The following is a 26,266-nucleotide window of genomic DNA, read 5'->3' on the forward strand; positions in this document are numbered from 1 at the left end:
AATGTAAAATAGACCCACAGCTACCAGCTAAAGGTCATGCTGTTCCAAATGTAGCAATTGGCCGTGAAATGGATCCCTGAGTTTTGGTTGCTGTTTTGACAACAATTTGTATTTATCCAATTAGTTCAAATTATACCCACGATACCAGAAGCCAATGGAATTTGAATTTTAGTATTTTGACAGCTGGAATGCAATCAAGTTACAAGAATTTAATGTGTCATAGTGGGTATATGAACCTGGTATTTTGAAAATTAGAGCAACTGCCATTGAAAAACAGCGCAACTGCTGTAGAACTAACTGCCGGTCTAACATCTTGCTTTCAAAGAAATTAGACAACACTCTCTGTCAAAGGTACCTTTACATGTGAAGCATGTGCAAGCAAACCAAAAGATGGCGACCAAGGGAGATCAGCAGCTGGAGGATTGAAGACAGTGGAGAAGACAGAGACAGTGTGGGCTCAAGATTTAGTTAATGTAATGTTTAATAAGTGGCTTATTGGAACATCATACTATTTTTTATAGAGTTGGGATCAGTTAGTAAGTAATTAAGAAAAATGAAGTAAGTAGTTAATTCTGGAAAGTGTCGAAATAGATAAGACCCCTGGGTCAGATGGGATTTATCCTAGGATTCTCTGGGATGCCAGGGAAGAGATTGCAGAGCCTTTGGCTTTGATCTTTATGTTGTCAATGTTGATAGGAATAGTGCCAGAAGACTGGGGGTAGCAAATGTTGTTCCTTGTTCAAGAAGAGGTGATTTGGATATATCGGTGCTGGACTCGGGTGTACAAAGTTAAAAATCACACAACGCCAAGTTATAGTCCAACAGGTTTATTCTGAAGCTCTAACTTTCAGAGTGCTGCTCCTTCATCAGGCGGTTGTGGAAAATAAGATTGTAAGACTCAGAATTTTTGGCAAAAATGTACAGTGTGATGTAACTCAAATTATATATTGAAAATGACTGGATTGTTTGTTAAGTCTCTCATCTTTTCGAATGAACATGTTGGTTTCAGTTCTTTTATATGTGAATCGCAAAACTTTTTTTAAAAGTTACATTCTCAAGTGAACAATTGGTGTCATAGCGACCCAGATAATACATTGAAGGTGTGAGGTGCCCTGTGTGAGACTGTCTGTGCCACAATGGTCAGACTGATTCTAATCGAAAAAAAAGACTTACAGAATCTAACATGGATTTATGCAGTTTTTGAGCAAAATAAAATGTAGTCCTGCAAGTGCCATTTTTAACTTCAAGAAGGGGAGTAGAGACAACCCCTGGTAATTATAGACCAGTGAGCCTTACTTTGGTTGGGGGTAAAGTGTTGGAAAAGGTTATAAGATAGGATTCATAATCATTGAACAAGTAATATGTTGATTAGGGATAGTCAGCACGGTTTTGTGAAGAGCAGGCCATACTTCACAATGTTATTGAGTTCTTTGAGAAGGTGACCAAACAGGTAGATGAGGGTAAAGCCATTGATGTGTATATGGATTTCAGTGAGGCATTTGATAAGGTTCCCCATGGTAGGCTATTGTACAAAATACAGGGGCATGGGGTTGAGGATGATTTAGTGGTTTGGAACATAGAACAAAACAGCGCAGAACAGGCCCTTCGGCCCTCAATTTTTTGCTGACCTGTGAACTAATCTAATCTCAACCCCCTACACTATCCCATCATCATCCATGCGCCTATCTAAGGATTGTTTAAATCTCCCTAATGTGGCTGCATTGACTACATTGGCAGGTAGGGCATTCCACACCCTTACCACTCTCTGTGTAAAGAACCTGCCTCTGACATCTGTCTTAAATCTATCATCCCTCAATTTGTAGTTATGCCCCCTTGTACAAGCCTATATGATCATCCTAGGAAAAAGACTCTCACTGTCCACCCTATCTAATCCTCTGATCATTAGATTAGATTAGACTTACAGTGTGGAAACAGGCCCTTCGGCCCAACAAGTCCACACCGACCCACCGAAGCGCAACCCACCCATACCCCTACATTTACCCCACCTAACACTACGGGCAATTTAGCATAGCCAATTCACCTGACCCGCACATCTTTGGACTGTGGGAGGAAACTGGAGCACCCAGAGGAAACCCACGCAGACACGAGGAGAACGTGCAAACTCCACACAGTCAGTCGCCTGAGTCGGGAACTGAACCCGGGTCTCAGGTGCTGTGAGGCAGCAGTGCTAACCACTGTGCCACCGTGCCGCCCTCTATCAAATCCCCTCTTAGCCTTCTTCTCTCCAATGAGAACAGACCCAAGTCTCTCAGCCTTTCCTCATAAAACCTTCCCTCCAAACCAGGCAACATACTGGTAAATCTCCTCTGCACCTTTTCCAATGCTTCCGCATCCTTCTTGTAATGAGGTGGACAGAACTGTACACAATACTCCAAGTGTGGCCGCACCAGCATTTTGTACAGTTGCAGCATGATATTGCGGTTCTGGAACCCAATCCCTCTACCAATGAAACCTAACGCACTGTATGCCTTCTTAACAGCACTATCAACCTGGGTGGCAACTTTCAGGGATCTATGTACATGGACACCAAGATCCCTCTACACATCCACACTACCATTGACCCAGTACTCTGCCTTCCTGTTATTCTTCTCAAAGTGCATCACCTCACATTTAGCTGCATTGAACACCATTTGCCATCTCTCAGCCCAATTCTGTAGTTTATCCAAGTCCCCCCTGCAACCTGTAACATTCTTCCACGCTGTCTACTACTCCACCGACTTTAGTATCATCTGCAAACTTACTAACCCATCCACCTGTGCCTGCGTCTAAGTTATTTATAAAACGACAAACAGCAGTGGTCCCAAAACAGATCCTTGTGGCACACCACTAATGACCGAACTCCAGGCTGAGTATTTTCCATCAACCACCACTCGCTGTCTTCTTTCAGAAAGCCAGTTTATATTCCAAACTGCTATAGCACCTTCAATCCCATGCCTCTGCATTTTCTCTAACAGCCTACTATATGGAACCATATCAAAGGCTTTACTGAAGTCCATGTATACCACATCAACTGCCCTACCCTCATCTACATGCTTGGTCACCTTCTCAGAAACCTCAATGAGGTTTATGAGACATGACCTACCCTTGACAAATACACGTTGTCATTGTTTCTTGCGCGATGATTATAATTCCCATCTCCTATAAGCCTTTCCAAAACTTTTCCGACAACAGAAGTAAGGCTCACTGGTCTATAATTACCTGAGTCATCTCTACTGCCCTTTCTGAACAAGGGCATAACATTTGCAATCCTCCAGTCCTCTGGTAATAAATCTGGAGACAATGACGACTCAAAATCAAGGCCAAAGGCTCTGCCATCCCCTCCCTAGTTTCCCAGAGAATTCTCAGAAAAATCCCATCTGCACCAAGGGACTGGTCTACTTTCACACCTTCTAGAATTGATAACACTTCCTCCTTACTAACCTCGACCCTTTCTAGTCTAATAACCCATATCTCAGTCTTCTCCTCTACAATATTCTCCCTTTCCTGAGTGAAAACAGATGAGAAATATTCATTTCGTACCTTTCTGATCTCCACAGGGTCCACACACAACTTCCCACTTCTGTCTTTGACCGGCCCTATTTCTACCCTAGTCATCCTGTTATTCCTCACATATTTATAGAAAGCTTTAGGGTTCACCTTTACTCTACCGGCTAAAGACTGCTCATGTCCTCTCTTTGCTCTTCTTAACTCTCTCTTTAATCCTTCCTAGCTACTCTGTAACTCTCTGTCACCTCATCTGAGCCATCTCGCCTCAACGTCACATAAGCCTCCCTCGTCCACTTAACAAGAGATACCAATTTCTTTAGTAAACCACGGTTCCCTTACCTTATCACTTCCTCCCTGCCTAACAGGGACATACCTATCAAAGACACGTAATATCTGTTCCTTAAACCAGCTCCACATTTCAATTGTTCCCATTCACTGCATTTTTCTGTCCCATTCTATGCCTTGTAAGTCTTGCCTAATCACTTTATAATTGCCCTTCCCCCCCATCTATAACTCTTGCCTGATGGCATGTACTTTCCATCGCTAAACTAAACTTAACTGAATTACCAAGCACCAGATCCAGTTTGGCCTCCCCTCTTGTTGACCCTTCGACATACCGTGTCAGGAAACCTCTCCTGCACAGATTGGACAAAAACAGACCCATCCGACATACTAGAGTTATGCATTTCCAGTCATAAAGTCCCCCATAATGACCACCCTGTTCCTTTCACTCCTGCCCAGAATTGTTTTGCCAATCCTCTCCTCTACATCCCTGGGACTTGGCAGAGGCTGATAAAAGAACTCTCAGCAGTGTGGCCTCTCCTCTCCTAACCTCATCCCATACCACCTCAGTAGATGAGTCCTCATGAAACTTTCTTTCAGCCACCGTTATACTGTCCTTGACTAACAAAGCCACACCTCCCTTTCTTTTACGACCTTCCCTGATGTTAATGAAAGATCTAAACCCTGGAACCTGCAACATCCGTTCCTGTACCTGCTCTACCCATGTCTAAGAAATGGCCACAACATTGAAGTCCCAGGTACATATCCATGCTGCAAGCTCACCAATCTTATTCCAGATACTCCTAGCATTGACATAGACACACTTCAAACTAGCTTGCTGTCTGCCAACACATCCCTGTGACCGTCCATGCCCTCCCTACTCACATCCTCCTGCGCACTGCAACCAAACCTCAGGTTCCCATGCCCCTGCTGAGCCAGTTTAAACCCACCCGAATAATTATTTCATACAAATAAATATTTTATTGGTAGTGGGATTGAATTTCGGAGCCATGAGGTCATGCTACAGCTGTACAAAACTCTGGTGCGGCCGTACTTGGAGAATTGCATACAGTTCTGGTCACTACATTATAGGAATGAAGTGGAAACATTGGAAAGGGTGCAGAGGAGATTAACCAGGCTGTTGCCTGGTATGGAGGGAAGGTCTTATGAGGAAAGGCTGAGGGATTTGAGGCTGTTTTTGTTGGAAAGAAGAATGTTAAGAGGTGACTTAACAGAGACATCCAAGATAATCAGAGGGTTAGATAGGGTGGACAGTGAGAGCCTTTGCCCTCAGGTGGTGATGGCTACCACAAGGGGATATAGCTCTAAACTGAGGGATGGTAGATATAGGACAGCTGGCAGAGGTAGGTTCTTTACTCAGAGAATAGTAGGGGCATGGAATGCCCTGCCAGCAACAGGAGTAGACTCCCCAACTTTAGGGACATTTGAATGGTCATTGGATAAATATATGGATGAGAATGGAATAGTGTAGTTTGGATGGGCTTCGGATTGGTTCCACAGGTCGGCGCAACATTGAGGGCCGAAGGTCCTGCACTGCGCTGGAATGTTCTATGTTCTATATTCTAAGTGGGGTCTTGGATTTATGAATAGTTACTGTTTAGTGTTCATTATGAGAGTTAAGAAAATTAATTGTTATTTTAGTTTAAATAGTGGAATTTGGGAGTTGTGTGTCACTCACTAGCTTCACATTAACCTTTAACAGATTGTAGGACGAGATGAGCTTTTCTGAGTGTATGACTTAATTAACAGAGGGGTTTGACCTGTGCGCCCTTACACCAGGTACACATTTCACAAAAGCAATTCTACGGCTTGGCCTGTGTGTTATCAGTGTCTTGTTCGGAGCAAACCGATAATAGATAATTAAAATAAATTATTTACCGTGGTATCCATAATCATAAGGTCCTGTGGAACAAATAGTTTGTGTTAGCGTGGCTGGAGGCAATAGTTCCGTATGTACAATATACAATGTTCCTAACTTGCAGCATTGTCAATGATCAGAAAAGCTCAGTGGGCTCCACTTAAAGGCACTGTGCTGATCAGCAGGAGCTGGATTAGTGGTGCTGGAAGAGCACAGCAGTTCAGGCAGCATCCAAGGAGCAGCGAAATCAACATTTCGGGCAAAAGCCCTTCATCAGGAATAAAGGCAGAGAGCCTGAAGGGTGGAGAGATAAGCTAGAGGGGGGTGGGGGTGGGGAGAAAGTAGCATAGAGTACAATAGGTGAGTGGGGGAGGGGATGAAGATGATAATCTTCCCTGGTGAATTCTGCACAAGCCCACACATTAAACGTCTGAGCCCTTTCAATCTTCCCAATGTGTGACTGTTCCAATCGGATGGGTTACCTCAGCTCTGGTCAATTAACTGACAGGTCTATGTCTCTGAGATCACCCTAGCTTTTACACTGGGCTGCTAACTTTCTTTGGGATGATGGACCTTCTGTTTTCAGAATTAACAAGTTGCCATCCAAGTGCACTGGAAAAATGGAGAAGAAATTCTCTGGAATCATATATTTACCGTAAATCCCGTAACTGCCTTTCCCTGTGGGACAAACAGATTGGTGTTAACCCTGACCGGTAAGGATGCTTTGGAAAGCAGCACTTTAAACGCCTAACGTGGGTTAACTTTAACATGTAAGTCTTCATTTCCTAATTAATATTAAAGGTGTGTAAATATCCCCTTGTACCAACTGTGCTTCAGCTGTCAGCTACCTTTCACATGTGATCAACCATCTCTTTAAAGTAGACTTAACTCATACCTGCTCCCTCATTTACTCCACATTAACACGGGGACCTCGAAATATTAATACTTTTCCAACAGACCCAAACCACCATACTTGGTAAATTCTGCCAATATGTTTTAATGCCTTGCCATCCTTACTCCTTCAATGGGAAAGATTTCTTCAGTTCAGGGCTAAATTGACAAATTACAAATATTTATGTCACAATCCAGGCCATTGAAAAGTCAGCATCGATTTCTAAAGCCCATGACCACATACACATTTCACAAAATTAATTCTCTGACTTGGCCTGTGTGTTATCAGTGTCTTGTTCATAGCAAACGATAACGAGGTAATTAAAATGGTGTATATACCATGGTGGTGGCCATAATTGTAAGGTCCTGTGGAACAAAGAGATTTGAGTCAGTGTGTTTGGAGGCAATGGTTCCATATGTACAGCATACAATATTCCCGACTTGCAGCATTGTCAATGATCAGAAAGCTCAGAGCGCTTCACATAAAGGCTGTGCTGATCCACAGGAGCTGTTACCATCAGGTTGGAGGGTGAGATTTTCTTTAATGTTTGGGGGAGATACTGAAAGGTCTACCCTGATCTAACTCACTCTATTGTGTTTCAGCTTCTCTACTGATCTGAAAATCCTCAGCCTGGGCAAATTCTTCACGAGCCCACGTGGACAACATTCTAAATCTTTGGATCTTCCCAATGTGTAACCATTCCAAACGGACAGATTACCTCAGCTCTGGTCAAATAACTGACAGGTCCATGTCTCTGAGATCACCCTAGCTTTTACTCTGGCCTGATAGCTTTCGAAAAGCTTTGGGATGATGGAGGTTTTGTTTTCACAGCTTGCCATCCAAGTGCTCTGTAATAATGAAGGACAAGGAATTCACTGGAATCATATATTTACCATAATCCCCGTAACCACCTTTTCCTGTGGAGCAAACAGATTGGTGTTAATCTTGACCGGTAAGGATACTTTGGAAAGCAGCATTTTAAATGCCGAATGCGTGTTAATTGTAACAGGTAACCCTTCATTTCTGAATGATTCATCATTGATTTTAAAACAGCTACATTGGTTGTAGTTCTGTTGAACATTTGGGCAAATACACTGACATCAAAGGAATGGGGAGATACCATACACTGAGGCCTCCTTATCCTGAAACATTATACCCAAATCAGCTCGATGATATAGACCCTGATCTAACTCTCTCTATTGTGTTTCAGCTTCTCTAATGAACTGAAAGCCCTCAGCCTGGGCAGTTGCTGCCCGAGCCCCCGTGGACAACGTTCCAAATCTTTTGAACCTGCCAATGTGTGACTGTTCTAAACGGACAGATTACCTCAGCTCAGGTCAAATAACTGACAGGTCCATGTCTCTGAGATCACCCTAGCTTTTACACTGGGGGCTGCTAGCTTTCGAGAAACTTTGGAATGATGGAGATTTTGTTTTCACAGTTCAGCAGCTTGTCATCCAAGTGCTCTGTAATAATGAAGGACAAAGAATTGACTGGAATCATATATTTACCATAATCCCCGTAACCACCTTTACCTGTGGAGCAAACGGATTGGTGTTAACACTGACTGGTAAGAATACTTTGGAAAGCAGCATTTTAAATGCCTAACGTGTGTTTACTGTAACATGCAACCCTTCATTTCCAAATTATTCATCATCGTCTTGAAAACAACCACGTTGGTTGCAAATCTATTGAACACATAGCCGAACACACTGAGACAAAAGGAGTGGGGAGATACCATACACTGAGACCTCCTTATCCTGACACATTATATCCAGATCAGCTCTGTGATATACACTGAGTCTCTGTAAATCAGGATTGGCTGGCAAGGGTGAATCTGTGATCTGATCAATCTGAATTTCCTCTCTTGGACATTAGTTTAACTTTGTCCCAAAGCATATTCCTACACTCTAACGAATGGATTTGAACCTCATGGTGTAAACAATTCTTTCTTTTGTTTTACATCCTCTGTTTTGTTCCAACTGTCTGGGGTCTGAGATGTTGGATGTGGAGGCTGGTGTGGTGGTAAGTGAGATTACTTCAGTTCAGGGCCAAATTAGTTAATTATAAATATTTATGTTACAATCCTGGCCATTGGAAAATCAGCATCAATTTCTAAAGCATATGGCCACGTACACATTTCACAAAAACACTGCTGCAACTTAGTCTGTGTGTTATCAGCGTCTTGTTCATAGCAAATGATAATGAGGTAATTGAAGTGATATAAATACCGTGGTGGTGGCCATGATCGTAAGGTCCTGTGGAACAAAGAGATTTATGTTACTGTGCCTGAAGGCAATGGTTCCATATGTCCAACATACAATATTCCCAACTTGCAGCATTGTCAATGATCAGAAAAGCTTAGATCATTGTAAGTAAAGGCTCTGAGCTGGTCAGCAGGAGCTGTAACCTTCAATTTGGAGGGTTAGATTTTCTTTAATGTTTGGGGAGATACTGAAAGGTCTACCCTGATCTAACTCACTCTATTGTGTTCCAGCTTCTCTATTGAACTGAAAGCCCTCAGCCTGGGCAGTTGCTGCCCGAGCCCCCGTGGACAACATTCCAAATCTTTTGAACCTGCCAATGTGTGACTGTTCTAAACGGACAGATTACCTCAGCTCTGGTCAAATAACTGACAGGTCCATGTCTCTGAGATCACCCTAGCTTTTACACTCGGGGCTGCTAGCTTTCGAGAAACTTTGGGATGATGGAGATTTTGTTTTCATAGTTCAGCAGCTTGTCATCCAAGTGCTCTGTAATAATGAAGGACAAGAAGTTCACTGGAATCATATATTAACCATAATCCCCGTAACCATCTTTACCTGTGGAGCAAACAGATTGGTGATAACCCTTACTGGTAAGGATACTTTGCAAAGCAACATTTTAAATGCCTAATGTGTGTTAACTGTAACATGCAACCCTTCATTTCCTAATGATTCATCATAGACTTTAAAACAACCATGTTGGTTGTAGATCTATTGAACACATAGCTGAACACACTGACACCAAAGGAATGGGGAGGTACCATACACTGAGGCCTCCTTATCCTGACACATTATATCCAGATCAGCTCTGTGATATACACTGAGTCTCTGTAAATCAGGATTGGCTGGCAAGGGTGAATCTGTGATCTGATCAATCTGAATTTCCTCTCTTGTAAATTAGTTTAACATTGTCTCAAAACATATTCCTAATCTCTAACGAATGGATTTGAACCTCATGTTGCAAACAAGTCTTCCTTTTGTTTTACATCCTCTGTTTTGTTACAACTGTCTGGGGTCTAAGATGTTGGAGGTGGAGGCTGGTGTGGTGGTAAGTGAGGGAAGGTTGAGGGTGGAAGTGCAGGAGATGGATTGAACATGGCTGAGGGCCCTGTCACCATGGTAACATGAGACTGTGGCTGAGGAGAAAGATGGACCTTTTTCAGGCTCCTTTACGGAAGGTGGAACAGATGTGATGGAGATGGAGAATGGGATGGGAGAATGGAATGGAATCATTACAGGAAGCAGAGTGTGAGGGTGTATAATCTCTCTCTGTACAGATATTGGGAGTCGCTTGGTTTATAATGTGCGTCTGTCCCCAGAATTGGAAATAAAGGCATGAAAATATATTGGTTCAATGGACATTGTACAGTATTCCCAACTTGCTGTGTTGTCAATGATGAGACAAGCTCGGGTGTCTTCACGTAGATTTTTTGTAAGTATTTTCAATCCAGGCTGGTCAGAGATTTTATACCACCGCTCTGCAGCAGATGGGAGTAATCCATGATCTCCAGGCTTAGAGGTCAGGACACTACCATTGCTGCAGAAGAGCCCTCAGGATTGGAGTTAATGGTGTACAAATGTCCCCTTGCACCAACTGTGCTTCAGCTGTCAGCTATCCTGTGCACAGTGTGGTCCGTTTAGTTGAGGAAAGATGTCGTAACATTAGAGGCAGTTCAGAGGAGGCTCACGAGATTGATGTCAGAGATGAGGGGTTTGTCGTAGGAAGGGAGATTGAACAGTTTAAGCCCATACTCTCGGGAATTTAGAAGAATGAGGGGAGATCAGTGGATGTATTCAAGATGATCAAAGATCTGGATAACATCGATGGAGAGTGGATGCTTCCTCTTTTGGGGCATTCTGGGACGAGAGGGCATAGTCTTAGGATAATGGGGAGCAACTTTACAACAGAGTTGAGGAGAAACCACTCCTCCCAAATGGTTGTGTATCTGTGGAGTGTGTTACCCAGAGTGGGGTGGATGTTGGGACAGAGAGTAAATTTAAGGAGGAGTTGGACAGATTTCTAACTGGTCATGGGTTAAACCACTAAGGGGACAGGGCAGGAAAATGGGGGTGAGGAGCACATCAGCCATGATCGAATGGTGGAGCAGACCCGATGGGCTGAATGGCCTAATTCCCCTCCTACATCTTGTGAACGTATGACCTACCTTTCACGTGATCAACCATCTCACGACAGGAGACTCCACTCAGCCTACTCCCTTATTTACTCCACATTAACACGGGGAGTTCGAAATATTAATACTTTTCTAACAGACCCAAACTACCATATTTGGTAAACTCTGCCAACACGTTTTAATGCCTTGCCATCCTTACTCCTTCAGTGACAAAGATTACTTCAGTTCAGGGCCAAATTAATAAATTATAAACATTTATGTTACAATCCTGGCCATTGGAAAATCAACATCGATTTCTAACGCCTATGACCATGTACACATTTCACAAAAACATTTCTAAAACTTGGCCTGTCTGTTATCAACGTCTTGTTCAGAGCACACAATACCAAGGGAATTGAGATGATATATTTACCGTGGTGGTGACCATAATCGTAAGGCCCTGTGGAACAAAGAGATTCGAGTCAGTGTGTCTGGAGGCAATGGTTCCACATGTACAACATACAGTATTCCCAACTTGCAGCATTGTCAATGATCAGAAAAGCTCAGAGGGCTTCATGTCAAGGCTCTGAGCTGACCAGCAGGAGCTGTTACAATCAAATCATTGCAATATAAATGCCATCATTGCATTTACCTTCCTAAATACTGACTTGAGCTGAAAATGTGTTGCTGGAAAAGCGCAGCAGGTCAGGCAGCATCCAAGGAGCAGGAGAATCGATGTTTCGGGCATGAGCCCTTCTTCAGGAATTTCCTCAAAGATTTTAAATACGGACTCGAGCTGTAAGTTTATCTTGAGATAATCAAGTGTCTTTGCACTCTGCACTCAGCTCTGCCACTTTACTCTCTTGAATTTTTGGGACCTTACTCGTGTATTCCACCAGGAAGAGTGATGCAAAGTAATTACCAGTCTCTCAGCCATTTCCTTGTTCCCCACTATTATCTCTCCATTTTGGCCTGTGTATATCTGAAGAAATCTTTCAGTCCTCCTTTCTATTACTGGCTAGCTTACCCTCATATTTAATCGTTTCCCTCTTTATTCATTGTTTTGCTGCCCTCTGTTGGTCACTGTTATCTCTGTGCTATATACTGTGCCTCTATAGATCAGGATTGGCTGGCAAGGGTGAAACTGTGATCTGATTATTCTAAATTTCCTCTCTTGTAAATTAGTTTAACATTTTCCAAAAACGTGTTCCTAATCTATATCGAATGGATTTGAACCTCATGGTGTAAACACTTCTTTCTTTTGTTTTACATCCTCAGTTTTGTTCCAACTGTCTGGGGTCGGAGATGTTGGATGTGAAGGCTGGTGTGGTGGTAAGTGAGGAAACGGGGCACCCTCTCATTGCTGAGGGAGGGAAGGGAAGGGGTGAGGGTGGAAGTGCGGGAGATGGATTGAGCATGGCTGAGGGCCCTGTCACCACGGTAACATGGGACTGAGGCTGAGGAAGAAGGTGGACCTTTCTCAGGCTCCTTTACAGAAGGTGGGACAGATGTGATGGAGATGGAGAATGGGATGGAATCCTTCCAGGAAGCAGGGTTTGTGGGTATATAATCTCTCTCTGTCCAGAATGTGGAAGCCACCAAGTTTATAGCATGCCAGCAAGTCCTAAGAAATGAAAATACAACCGTTCCATGGACTTTGCACAAATTTCCCAACTTACATTAGAGGCAGTTCAGAGGATCTCACGAGATTACTTCAGTTCAGGGCCAAATTAATAAATTATAAATATTTATGTTACCATCCTGGCCATTGGAAAATCAGCATCGATTTCTAAAGCCTACGGCCACGTACACATTTCACAAAAACACTTCTACGACTTAGTCTGTGTGTTATCAGTATCTTGTTCATAGCAAATGATAATGAGGTAATTGAAGTGATATAAATACCGTGGTGGTGGCCATGATCGTAAGGTCCTGTGTGTCTGGAGGCAATGGTTCCATATGTACAACATACAATATTCCCAACTTGCAGCATTGTCAATGATCAGAAAAGCTCAGAGCGCTTCAAGTAAAGGCTCTGACCTGATCTGCAGGAGCTGTTACCTTCAGGTTGGAGGGTTAGATTTTCTTTAATGTTTGGGGAGATACTGAAAGGTCTACCCTGATCTAACTCACTCTATTGTGTTCCAGCTTCTCTATTGAACTGAAAGCCCTCAGCCTGGGCAGTTGCTGCCCGAGCCCCCATGGACAACATTCCAAATCTTTTGAACCTGCCAATGTGTGACTGTTCCAAACGGACAGATTACCTCAGCTCTGGTCAAATAACTGACAGGTCCATGTCTCTGAGATCACCCTTGTTTTACACTGGGGGCTGCTAGCTTTCGAGAAACTTTGGGATGATGGAGATTTTGTTTTCACAGTTAAGCAGCTTGTCATCCAAGTGCTCTGTAATAATGAAGGACAAGGAATTGACTGGAATCATATATTTACCATAATCCCCGTAACCACCTTTACCTGTGGAGCAAACAGATTGGTGTTAACACTGACTGGTAAGGATACTTTGGAAAGCAGCATTTTAAATGCCTAATGCGTGTTCACTGTAACATGCAACCCTTCATTTCCAAATTATTCATCATCGTCTTGAAAACAACCACGTTGGTTGCAAATCTATTGAACACATAGCCGAACACACTGAGACAAAAGGAATGGGGAGGTACCATACACTGAGGCCTCCTTATCCTGACACATTATATCCAGATCAGCTCTGTGATATACACTGAGTCTCTGTAAATCAGGATTGGCTGGCAAGGGTGAATCTGTGATCTGATCAATCTGAATTTCCTCTCTTGGACATTAGTTTAACTTTGTCCCAAAGCATATTCCTACACTCTAACGAATGGATTTGAACCTCATGGTGTAAACAATTCTTTCTTTTGTTTTACATCCTCTGTTTTGTTCCAACTGTCTGGGGTCTGAGATGTTGGATGTGGAGGCTGGTGTGGTGGTAAGTGAGATTACTTCAGTTCAGGGCCAAATTAGTAAATTATAAATATTTATGTTACAATCCTGGCCATTGGAAAATCAGCATCAATTTCTAAAGCATATGGCCACATACACATTTCACAAAAACACTGTTCCAACTTAGTCTGTGTGTTATCAGCGTCTTGTTCATAGCAAATGATAATGAGGTAATTGAAGTGATATAAATACCGTGGTGGTGGCCATGATCGTAAGGTCCTGTGGAACAAAGAGATTTATGTTACTGTGCCTGAAGGCAATGGTTCCATATGTCCAACATACAATATTCCCAACTTGCAGCATTGTCAATGATCAGAAAAGCTTAGATCATTGTAAGTAAAGGCTCTGAGCTGATCAGCAGGAGCTGTAACCTTCAATTTGGAGGGTTAGAGTTTCTTTAATGTTTGGGGAGATACTGAAAGGTCTACCCTGATCTAACTCACTCTATTGTGTTCCAGCTTCTCTATTGAACTGAAAGCCCTCAGCCTGGGCAGTTGCTGCCCGAGCCCCCATGGACAACATTCCAAATCTTTTGAACCTGCCAATGTGTGACTGTTCCAAACGGACAGATTACCTCAGCTCTGGTCAAATAACTGACAGGTCCATGTCTCTGAGATCACCCTAGTTTTTACACTGGGGGCTGCTAGCTTTCGAGAAACTTTGGGATGATGGAGATTTTGTTTTCACAGTTAAGCAGCTTGTCATCCAAGTGTTCTGTAGTAATGAAGGACAAGGAGTTCACTGGAATCATATATTTACCATAATCCCCGTAACCACCTTTACCTGTGGAGCAAACAGATTGGTGTTAACACTGACTGGTAAGGATACTTTACAAAGCAGCATTTTAAATGCCTAATGTGTGTTAACTGTAACATGCAACCCTTCATTTCCTAATGATTCATCATAGACTTTAAAACAACCATGTTGGTTGTAGATCTATTGAACACATAGCCAAACACACTGACACCAAAGGAATGGGGAGGTACCATACACTGAGGCCTCCTTATCCTGTCACATTGTATCCAGATCAGCTCTGTGATATACACTGAGTCTCTGTAAATCAGGATTGGCTGGCAAGGGTGAATCTATGATCTGATCAATCTGAATTTCCTCTCTTGTAAATTAGTTTGAAATTGACCCAAAATATCTTCCTAATCTCTAATGAATGGATTTGAACCTCATGGTGTAAACAATTCTTTCTTTTGTTTTACATCCTCTGTTTTGTTCCGACTGTATGGAGTCTGAGATGTTGGATGTGGAGGCTGGTGTGGTGGTAAGTGAGGAAACGGGGCACCCTCTCATTGCTGAGGGAGGGAAGGGAAGGGGTGAGGGTGGAAGAGCGGGAGATAGATTGAACGTGGCTGAGGGCCCTGTCATCATGGTAACATGGGACTGTGGCTGAGGAAGAAGGTGGACCGAGACAGATGTGATGGAGATGGAGAATAGGATGAGAGAATGGGATGGAATCCTTCCAGGAAACAGGGTGTGTGGGTGTATAATCTCCCTCTGTACAGATTTTGGGAGTCGCTGAGTTTATAGCACACTGGCATGTCCCCAGAAATGGAAATACGGACATGAAGATATAACGCTTCCATGGACAATACACAATATTCCTAACTTGCAGCATTGTCAATGATCAGAAAAGCTCAGAGGTCTTCGCGTAGATTATTTTTAGGTATTTTGAAACCAGACTGTTGAGAGATTTTACACCACAAGGCTTAGAGGTCAGGACACTACCACTGGTGCACAAGAGCTCTCAGGATTGGAGTTGATGGTGTACAAATGTCCCCTCGCACCAAATGTGCTTCAGCTGTCAGCTATCTTGTGCACAGTGTGGTCCCCTTAATTGAGGAAAGATGTCATAATATTAGAGGCAGTTCAGAGGAGGCTCACGAGGTTACTTCAGTTCAGATCCAAATTAATAAATTATAAATATTTATGTTAAAATCCTGGCCATTGGAAAATCAGCATCAATTTCTAAAGCCTATGGCCACGTACACATTTCACAAAAACACTTCTACGATTTAGTCTGTGTGTTATCAGCGTCTTGTTCATAGCAAATGATAAGGAGGTAATTGAAGTGATATATTTACCGTGGTGGTGGCCATGATCGTAAGGTCCTGTGGAACAAAGAGATTTATGTTACTGTGCCTGAAGGCAATGGTTTCACATGTACAACATACAATATTCTCAACTTGCAGCATTGTCAATGATCAGAAAAGCTCAGATCATTGTAAGTAAAGGCTCTGAGTTGATCAGCAGGAGCTGTTACCTTCAGGTTGGAGGGTTAGATTTTCTTTAATGTTTGGGGAGATACTGTAAGGTCTACCCTGATCTAACTCACTCTATTGTGTTCCAGCTTCTCTAGTGAACTGAAAGCCCTCAGCCTGGACAGTTGCTGCCCGAGCCCCCGTGGACAACATTCCAAATCTTTTGAACCTGCCAATGTGTGACTGTTCTAAATGGACAGATTACCTCAGCTCTGGTCAAATAACTGACAGGTCCATGTCTCTGAGATCTTTTACAGTCGGGCTGCTAGGTTTCGAAAAGCTTTGGGATGATGGAGATTTTGTTTTCACAATTAAGCAGCTTGCCATTCAAGTGCTCTGTAATAATGAAGGACAAGGAATTCACTGGAATCATATATTTACCATAATCCCCGTAACCACCTTTTCCTGTGGAGCAAACAGATTGGTGTTAACTCTGACCGGTAAGGATACTTTGGAAAGCGACATTTTAAATGCCTAATGCGTGTTCACTGTATCATGCAATCCTTCATTTCCTAATGATTCATTATAGACTTTAAAACAACCATGTTGGTTGTAGATCTATTGAACACATAGCTGAACACACTGACACCAAAGGAATGGGGAGGTACCATACACTGAGGCCTCCTTATCCTGACACATTATATCCAGATCAGCTCTGTGATATACACTGAGTCTCTGTAAATCAGGATTGGCTGGCAAGGGTGAATCTATGATCTGATCAATCTGAATTTCCTCTCTTGTAAATTAGTTTGAAATTGACCCAAAACATATTCCTAATCTCTAACGAATGGATTTGAACCTCATGTAAACTCTTTCTTTTGTTTTACATCCTCTGTTTTGTTCCAACTGTCTGGGGTCGGAGATGTTGGATGTGGAGGCTGGGGTGGTGGTAAGTGAGGAAACGGGGCACCCTCTCGTTGCTGAGAGAGGGAAGGGAAGGGGTGAGGGTGGAAGAGTGAAAGATGGATTTAACGTGGCTGAGAGCCCTGTCATCACGGTAACATGTGGCTGAGGAGGAAGGTGGACCTTTCTCAGTCTCCTTTACAGAAGGTGGGACAGATGTGATGGAGATGGAGAATGGGATGGGATCCTTCCTGGAGTAAGGGTGTGTGGGTGTATAATCTCTCTCTGCACAGATTTTGGGAGTTGCTGAGTTTATAGCACACTGGTATGTCGCCAGAAATGGAAATACGGACATGAAGATATAACGCTTTGATGGACAATATACAATAATCCTAACTTGTAGCATTGTCAATTATCAGAAAAGCTCAGAGGTCTTTGTCTAGATTATTTTTAGGTATTTTGAAACCAGACTGTTGAGAGATTTTACAACACCAGGCTTAGAGGTCAGGACATTACCATTACTGCACAAGAGCCCTCAGGATTGGAGGTGATGGTGACAAATGTCCACTTGCACCAATTGTGCTTTAGCTGTCAGCTATCTTGTGCACAGTGTGGTCCCCTTAATTGAGGAAGGATGTCGTAACATTAGAGGCAGTTCAGAGGAGGCTCACGTGATTACTTCAGTTCAGGACCAAATTAATAAATTATAAATATTTATGTTACAATCCTGGCCATTGGAAAATCAGCATCAATTTCTGAAGCCTACGGCCACGTACACATTTCACAAAATCACTTCTATGACTTAGTCTGTGTGTTATCAGCATCTTGTTCATAGCAAATGATAATGAGGTAATTGAAGTGATATAAATACGGTGGTGGTGGCCATGATCGTAAGGTCATGTGGAACAAAGACATTGATGTTTGGGGAGATACTGTAAGGTCTACCCTGATGTAACTCTCTCTATTGTGTTCCAGCTTCTCTAGTGAACTGAAAGCCCTCAGCCTGGGCAGTTGCTGCCTGAGCCCCCGTGGACAACATTCCAAATCTTTTGAACCTGCCAATGTGTGACTGTTCTAAACGGACAGATGACCTCAGCTCTGGTCAAATAACTGACAGGTCCATGTCTCTGAGATCACCCTAGCTTTCACAGTCGGGCTGCTAGGTTTCGAAAAGCTTTGGGATGATGGAGATTTTGTTTTCACAATTAAGCAGCTTGCCATTCAAGTGCTCTGTAATAATGAAGGACAAGGAATTCACTGGAATCATATATTTACCATAATCCCCGTAACCACCTTTTCCTGTGGAGCAAACAGATTGGTGTTAACTCTGACCGGTAAGGATACTTTGGAAAGCGACATTTTAAATGCCTAATGCGTGTTCACTGTATCATGCAATCCTTCATTTCCTAATGATTCATTATAGACTTTAAAACAACCATGTTGGTTGTAGATCTATTGAACACATAGCTGAACACACTGACACCAAAGGAATGGGGAGGTACCATACACTGAGGCCTCCTTATCCTGACACATTATATCCGGATCAGCTCTGTGATATACACTGAGTCTCTGTAAATCAGGATTGGCTGGCAAGGGTGAATCTATGATCTGATCAATCTGAATTTCCTCTCTTGTAAATTAGTTTGAAATTGACCCAAAACATATTCCTAATCTCTAACGAATGGATTTGAACCTCATGGTGTAAACAATTCTTTCTTTTGTTTTACATCCTCTGTTTTGTTCCAACTGTCTGGGGTCGGAGATGTTGGATGTGGAGGCTGGTGTGGTGGTAAGTGAGGAAACGGGGCACCCTCTCGTTGCTGAGAGAGGGAAGGGAAGGGGTGAGGGTGGAAGAGTGAGAGATGGATTGAACGTGGCTGAGAGCCCTGTCATCATGGTAACATGTGGCTGAGGAGGAAGGTGGGCCTTTCTCAGTCTCCTTTACAGAAGGTGGGACAGATGTGATGGAGATGGAGAATGGGATGGGAGAATGTGAGGGAATCCTTCCAGGAGTCAGGGTGTGTGGGTGTATAATCTCTCTCTGCACAGATTTTGGGAGTTGCTGAGTTTATAGCACACTAGTATGTCGCCAGAAATGGAAATATGGACATGAAAATATAACGCTTCGATGGACAATATACAATATTCCTAACTTGTAGCATTGTGAATGATCAGAAAAGCTCAGAGGTCTTTGTCTAGATTATTTTTAGGTATTTTGAAACCAGACTGTTGAGAGATTTTACAACACCAGGCTTAGAGGTCAGGACATTACCATTACTGCACAAGAGCCCTCAGGATTGGAGGTGATGGTGACAAATGTCCACTTGCACCAATTGTGCTTCAGCTGTCAGCTATCTTGTGCACAGTGTGGTCCCCTTAATTGAGGAAAGATGTCGTAACATTAGAGGCAGTTCAGAGGAGGCTTACGTGATTACTTCAGTTCAGAGCCAAATTAATAAATTATAAATATTTGTGTTACAATCCTGGCCATTGGAAAATCAGCATCAATTTCTGAAGCCTACGGCCACATACACATTTCACAAAATCACTTTTATGACTTAGTCTGTGTGTTATCAGCATCTTGTTCATAGCAAATGATAATGAGGTAATTGAAGTGATATAAATACGGTGGTGGTGGCCATGATCGTAAGGTCCTGTGGAACAAAGACATTGATGTTTGGGGAGATACTGTAAGGTCTACCCTGATGTAACTCTCTCTATTGTGTTCCAGCTTCTCTAGTGAACTGAAAGCCCTCAGCCTGGACAGTTGCTGCCCGAGCCCCCGTGGACAACATTCTTTTAAACTGCCAATGTGTGACTGTTCGAAACGGACAGATTCTTTCAGCTCTGGTCAAATAACTGACAGGTCCATGTCTCTGAGATCACCCTAGCTTTTACAGTCGGGCTGCTAGCTTTCGAAAAGCTTTGGGATGATGGAGATTTTGTTTTCACAATTAAGCAGCTTGCCATTCAAGTGCTCTGTAATAATGAAGGACAAGGAATTCACTGGAATCATATATTTACCATAATCCCCGTAACCACCTTTTCCTGTGGAGCAAACAGATTGGTGTTAACTCTGACCGGTAAGGATACTTTGGAAAGCGACATTTTAAATGCCTAATGCGTGTACACTGTATCATGCAATCCTTCATTTCCTAATGATTCATTATAGACATTAAAACAACCATGTTGGTTGTAGATCTATTGAACACATAGCTGAACACACTGACACCAAAGGAATGGGGACGTACCATACACTGAGGCCTCCTTATCCTGACACATTATATCCAGATCAGCTCTGTGATATACACTGAGTCTCAGTAAATCAGGATTGGCTGGCAAGGGTGAATCTATGATCTGATCAATCTGAATTTCCTCTCTTGTAAATTAGTTTGAAATTGACCCAAAACATATTCCTAATCTCTAACGAATGGATTTGAACCTCATAGTGTAAACAATTCTTTATTTTGTTTTACATCCTCTGTTTTGTTCCAACTGTCTGGGGTCGGAGATGTTGGATGTGGAGGCTGGTGTGGTGGGAAGTGAGGAAACGGGGCACCCTCTTGTTGTTGAGAGAGGGAAGGGAAGGGGTGAGGGTGGAAGAGTGAGAGATGGATTGAACGTGGCTGAGAGCCCTGTCATCACAGTAACATGTGGCTGAGGAGGAAGGTGGACCTTTCTCAGTCTCCTTTACAGAAGGTGGGACAGATGTGATGGAGATGGAGAATGGGATGGGATCCTTCCTGGAGTAAGGGTGTGTGGGTGTATAATCTCTCTCTGCACAGATTTTGGGAGTTGCTGAGTTTATAGCACACTGGTATGTCGCCAGAAATGGAAATACGGACATGAAGATATAACGCTTTGATGGACAATATACAATAATCCTAACTTGTAGCATTGTCAATGATCAGAAAAGCTCAGAGGTCTTTGTCTAGATTATTTTTAGGTATTTTGAAACCAGACTGTTGAGAGATTTTACAACACCAGGCTTAGAGGTCAGGACATTACCATTACTGCACAAGAGCCCTCAGGATTGGAGGTGATGGTGACAAATGTCCACTTGCACCAATTGTGCTTTAGCTGTCAGCTATCTTGTGCACAGTGTGGTCCCCTTAATTGAGGAAGGATGTCGTAACATTAGAGGCAGTTCAGAGGAGGCTCACGTGATTACTTCAGTTCAGGACCAAATTAATAAATTATAAATATTTATGTTACAATCCTGGCCATTGGAAAATCAGCATCAATTTCTGAAGCCTACGGCCACGTACACATTTCACAAAATCACTTCTATGACTTAGTCTGTGTGTTATCAGCATCTTGTTCATAGCAAATGATAATGAGGTAATTGAAGTGATATAAATACGGTGGTGGTGGCCATGATCGTAAGGTCATGTGGAACAAAGACATTGATGTTTGGGGAGATACTGTAAGGTCTACCCTGATGTAACTCTCTCTATTGTGTTCCAGCTTCTCTAGTGAACTGAAAGCCCTCAGCCTGGGCAGTTGCTGCCTGAGCCCCCGTGGACAACATTCCAAATCTTTTGAACCTGCCAATGTGTGACTGTTCTAAACGGACAGATGACCTCAGCTCTGGTCAAATAACTGACAGGTCCATGTCTCTGAGATCACCCTAGCTTTCACAGTCGGGCTGCTAGGTTTCGAAAAGCTTTGGGATGATGGAGATTTTGTTTTCACAATTAAGCAGCTTGCCATTCAAGTGCTCTGTAATAATGAAGGACAAGGAATTCACTGGAATCATATATTTACCATAATCCCCGTAACCACCTTTTCCTGTGGAGCAAACAGATTGGTGTTAACTCTGACCGGTAAGGATACTTTGGAAAGCGACATTTTAAATGCCTAATGCGTGTTCACTGTATCATGCAATCCTTCATTTCCTAATGATTCATTATAGACTTTAAAACAACCATGTTGGTTGTAGATCTATTGAACACATAGCTGAACACACTGACACCAAAGGAATGGGGAGGTACCATACACTGAGGCCTCCTTATCCTGACACATTATATCCGGATCAGCTCTGTGATATACACTGAGTCTCTGTAAATCAGGATTGGCTGGCAAGGGTGAATCTATGATCTGATCAATCTGAATTTCCTCTCTTGTAAATTAGTTTGAAATTGACCCAAAACATATTCCTAATCTCTAACGAATGGATTTGAACCTCATGGTGTAAACAATTCTTTCTTTTGTTTTACATCCTCTGTTTTGTTCCAACTGTCTGGGGTCGGAGATGTTGGATGTGGAGGCTGGTGTGGTGGTAAGTGAGGAAACGGGGCACCCTCTCGTTGCTGAGAGAGGGAAGGGAAGGGGTGAGGGTGGAAGAGTGAGAGATGGATTGAACGTGGCTGAGAGCCCTGTCATCATGGTAACATGTGGCTGAGGAGGAAGGTGGGCCTTTCTCAGTCTCCTTTACAGAAGGTGGGACAGATGTGATGGAGATGGAGAATGGGATGGGAGAATGTGAGGGAATCCTTCCAGGAGTCAGGGTGTGTGGGTGTATAATCTCTCTCTGCACAGATTTTGGAAGTTGCTGAGTTTATAGCACACTAGTATGTCGCCAGAAATGGAAATATGGACATGAAAATATAACGCTTCGATGGACAATATACAATATTCCTAACTTGTAGCATTGTGAATGATCAGAAAAGCTCAGAGGTCTTTGTCTAGATTATTTTTAGGTATTTTGAAACCAGACTGTTGAGAGATTTTACAACACCAGGCTTAGAGGTCAGGACATTACCATTACTGCACAAGAGCCCTCAGGATTGGAGGTGATGGTGACAAATGTCCACTTGCACCAATTGTGCTTCAGCTGTCAGCTATCTTGTGCACAGTGTGGTCCCCTTAATTGAGGAAAGATGTCGTAACATTAGAGGCAGTTCAGAGGAGGCTTACGTGATTACTTCAGTTCAGAGCCAAATTAATAAATTATAAATATTTGTGTTACAATCCTGGCCATTGGAAAATCAGCATCAATTTCTGAAGCCTACGGCCACATACACATTTCACAAAATCACTTTTATGACTTAGTCTGTGTGTTATCAGCATCTTGTTCATAGCAAATGATAATGAGGTAATTGAAGTGATATAAATACGGTGGTGGTGGCCATGATCGTAAGGTCCTGTGGAACAAAGACATTGATGTTTGGGGAGATACTGTAAGGTCTACCCTGATGTAACTCTCTCTATTGTGTTCCAGCTTCTCTAGTGAACTGAAAGCCCTCAGCCTGGACAGTTGCTGCCCGAGCCCCCGTGGACAACATTCTTTTAAACTGCCAATGTGTGACTGTTCGAAACGGACAGATTCTTTCAGCTCTGGTCAAATAACTGACAGGTCCATGTCTCTGAGATCACCCTAGCTTTTACAGTCGGGCTGCTAGCTTTCGAAAAGCTTTGGGATGATGGAGATTTTGTTTTCACAATTAAGCAGCTTGCCATTCAAGTGCTCTGTAATAATGAAGGACAAGGAATTCACTGGAATCATATATTTACCATAATCCCCGTAACCACCTTTTCCTGTGGAGCAAACAGATTGGTGTTAACTCTGACCGGTAAGGATACTTTGGAAAGCGACATTTTAAATGCCTAATGCGTGTACACTGTATCATGCAATCCTTCATTTCCTAATGATTCATTATAGACATTAAAACAACCATGTTGGTTGTAGATCTATTGAACACATAGCTGAACACACTGACACCAAAGGAATGGGGACGTACCATACACTGAGGCCTCCTTATCCTGACACATTATATCCAGATCAGCTCTGTGATATACACTGAGTCTCAGTAAATCAGGATTGGCTGGCAAGGGTGAATCTATGATCTGATCAATCTGAATTTCCTCTCTTGTAAATTAGTTTGAAATTGACCCAAAACATATTCCTAATCTCTAACGAATGGATTTGAACCTCATAGTGTAAACAATTCTTTATTTTGTTTTACATCCTCTGTTTTGTTCCAACTGTCTGGGGTCGGAGATGTTGGATGTGGAGGCTGGTGTGGTGGGAAGTGAGGAAACGGGGCACCCTCTTGTTGTTGAGAGAGGGAAGGGAAGGGGTGAGGGTGGAAGAGTGAGAGATGGATTGAACGTGGCTGAGAGCCCTGTCATCACAGTAACATGTGGCTGAGGAGGAAGGTGGACCTTTCTCAGTCTCCTTTACAGAAGGTGGGACAGATGTGATGGAGATGGAGAATGGGATGGGAGAATGGCTTGGAATCCTTCCAGGAGTAAGGGTGTGTGGGTATATAATCTCTCTCTGTACAGATTTTGGGAGTTGCTGAGTTTATAGCACACTAGTATGTCGCCAGAAATGGAAATACGGACATGAAGATATAACGCTTCGATGGACAATATACAATATTCCTAACTTGTAGCATTGTGAATGATCAGAAAAGCTCAGAGGTCTTTGTCTAGATTATTTTTAGGTATTTTGAAACCAGACTGTTGAGAGATTTTACAACACCAGGCTTAGAGGTCAGGACATTACCATTACTGCACAAGAGCCCTCGGGATTGGAGGTGATGGTGACAAATGTCCACTTGCACCAATTGTGCTTCAGCTGTCAGCTATCTTGTGCACAGTGTGGTCCCCTTAATTGAGGAAGGATGTCGTAACATTAGAGGCAGTTCAGAGGACGCTCACGAAATTACTTCAGTTCAGAGCCAAATTAATAAATTATAAATATTTATGTTACAATCCTGGCCATTGGAAAATCAGCATCAATTTCTGAAGCCTACGGCCACGTACACATTTCACAAAATCACTTCTATGACTTAGTCTGTGTGTTATCAGCATCTTGTTCATAGCAAATGATAATGAGGTAATTGAAGTGATATAAATACGGTGGTGGTGGCCATGATCGTAAGGTCATGTGGAACAAAGACATTGATGTTTGGGGAGATACTGTAAGGTCTACCCTGATGTAACTCTCTCTATTGTGTTCCAGCTTCTCTAGTGAACTGAAAGCCCTCAGCCTGGGCAGTTGCTGCCCGAGCCCCCGTGGACAACATTCCAACTCTTTTAAACAGCCAATGTGTGACTGTTCTAAACGGACAGATTACCTCAGCTCTGGTCAAATAACTGACAGGTCCATGTCTCTGAGATCACCCTAGTTTTTACAGTCAGGCTGCTAGCTTTCGAAAAGCTTTGGGATGATGGAGATTTTGTTTTCACAATTAAGCAGCTTGCCATTCAAGTGCTCTGTAATAATGAAGGACAAAGAATTCACTGCAATCATATATTTACCATAATCCCCGTAACCACCTTTTCCTGTGGAGCAAACAGATTGGTGTTAACTCTGACCGGTAAGGATACTTTGGAAAGCGACATTTTAAATGCCTAATGCGTGTTCACTGTATCATGCAATCCTTCATTTCCTAATGATTCATCATAGACTTTAAAACAACCATGTTGGTTGTAGATCTATTGAACACATAGCTGAACACACTGACACCAAAGGAATGGGGAGGTACCATACACTGAGGCTTCCTTATCCTGACACATTATATCCAGATCAGCTCTGTGATATACACTGAGTCTCTGTAAATCAGGATTGGCTGGCAAGGGTGAATCTATGATCTGATCAATCTGAATTTCCTCTCTTGTAAATTAGTTTGAAATTGACCCAAAACATATTCCTAATCTCTAACGAATGAATTCGAACCTCATGGCGTAAACAATTCTTTCTTTTATTTTACATCCTCTGTTTTGTTCCAACTGTCTGGGGTCGGAGATGTTGGATGTGGAGGCTGGTGTGGTGGTAAGTGAGGAAACGGGGCACCCTGTCGTTGCTGAGGGAAGGGAGGGAAGGGGTGAGGGTGGAAGTACGGGAGATGGAGTGAACTTGGCTGAGGGCCCTGTCACCACGGTAACATGGGACTGTGGCTGAAGAGAAAGGTTGACCTTTCTCAGGTTCCTTTATGGAATGTAGAATATATGTGATGGGGATGGAGAATGGAATGGGAGAAAAGGATGGAATCCTTCCAGGAATCAAGGTGTGTCAGTGTATAATCTCTCTCTGTACAGATTGTGGGAGTCGCTGAGTTTATAGTACACTGGCATGTCCCCGGAATTGAAAATACAGACATGAAGGTATCACGCTCCATGGACAATATACAATATTCCTAACTTGCAGCGTTGTCAATGGTCAGAAAAGCTCAGAGGTCTTTGTCTAGATTATTTTTAGGTATTTTCAAACCAGACTGTTGAGAGATTTT

The 26,266-nt window shown here is 42.8% G+C and overlaps 1 long non-coding RNA gene across 1 annotated transcript; it reads left to right on the top strand.

Moving 5' to 3' along the window:
* Window positions 1-16,377: 16,377 nt before the first annotated feature.
* LOC132835299 (uncharacterized) lies at window positions 16,378-23,616 on the top strand. The gene is made up of 5 exons (XR_009647303.1): window positions 16,378-16,621; window positions 18,000-18,358; window positions 19,756-20,107; window positions 21,492-21,850; window positions 23,248-23,616. It is a non-coding gene; the product is annotated as an uncharacterized LOC132835299 (long non-coding RNA).
* Window positions 23,617-26,266: the final 2,650 nt, after the last annotated feature.

The sequence above is a fragment of the Hemiscyllium ocellatum genome, chromosome 44 (genome assembly GCF_020745735.1).
Source record: "Hemiscyllium ocellatum isolate sHemOce1 chromosome 44, sHemOce1.pat.X.cur, whole genome shotgun sequence".
In the NCBI taxonomy this organism is placed as follows: Eukaryota; Metazoa; Chordata; class Chondrichthyes; order Orectolobiformes; family Hemiscylliidae; genus Hemiscyllium; species Hemiscyllium ocellatum.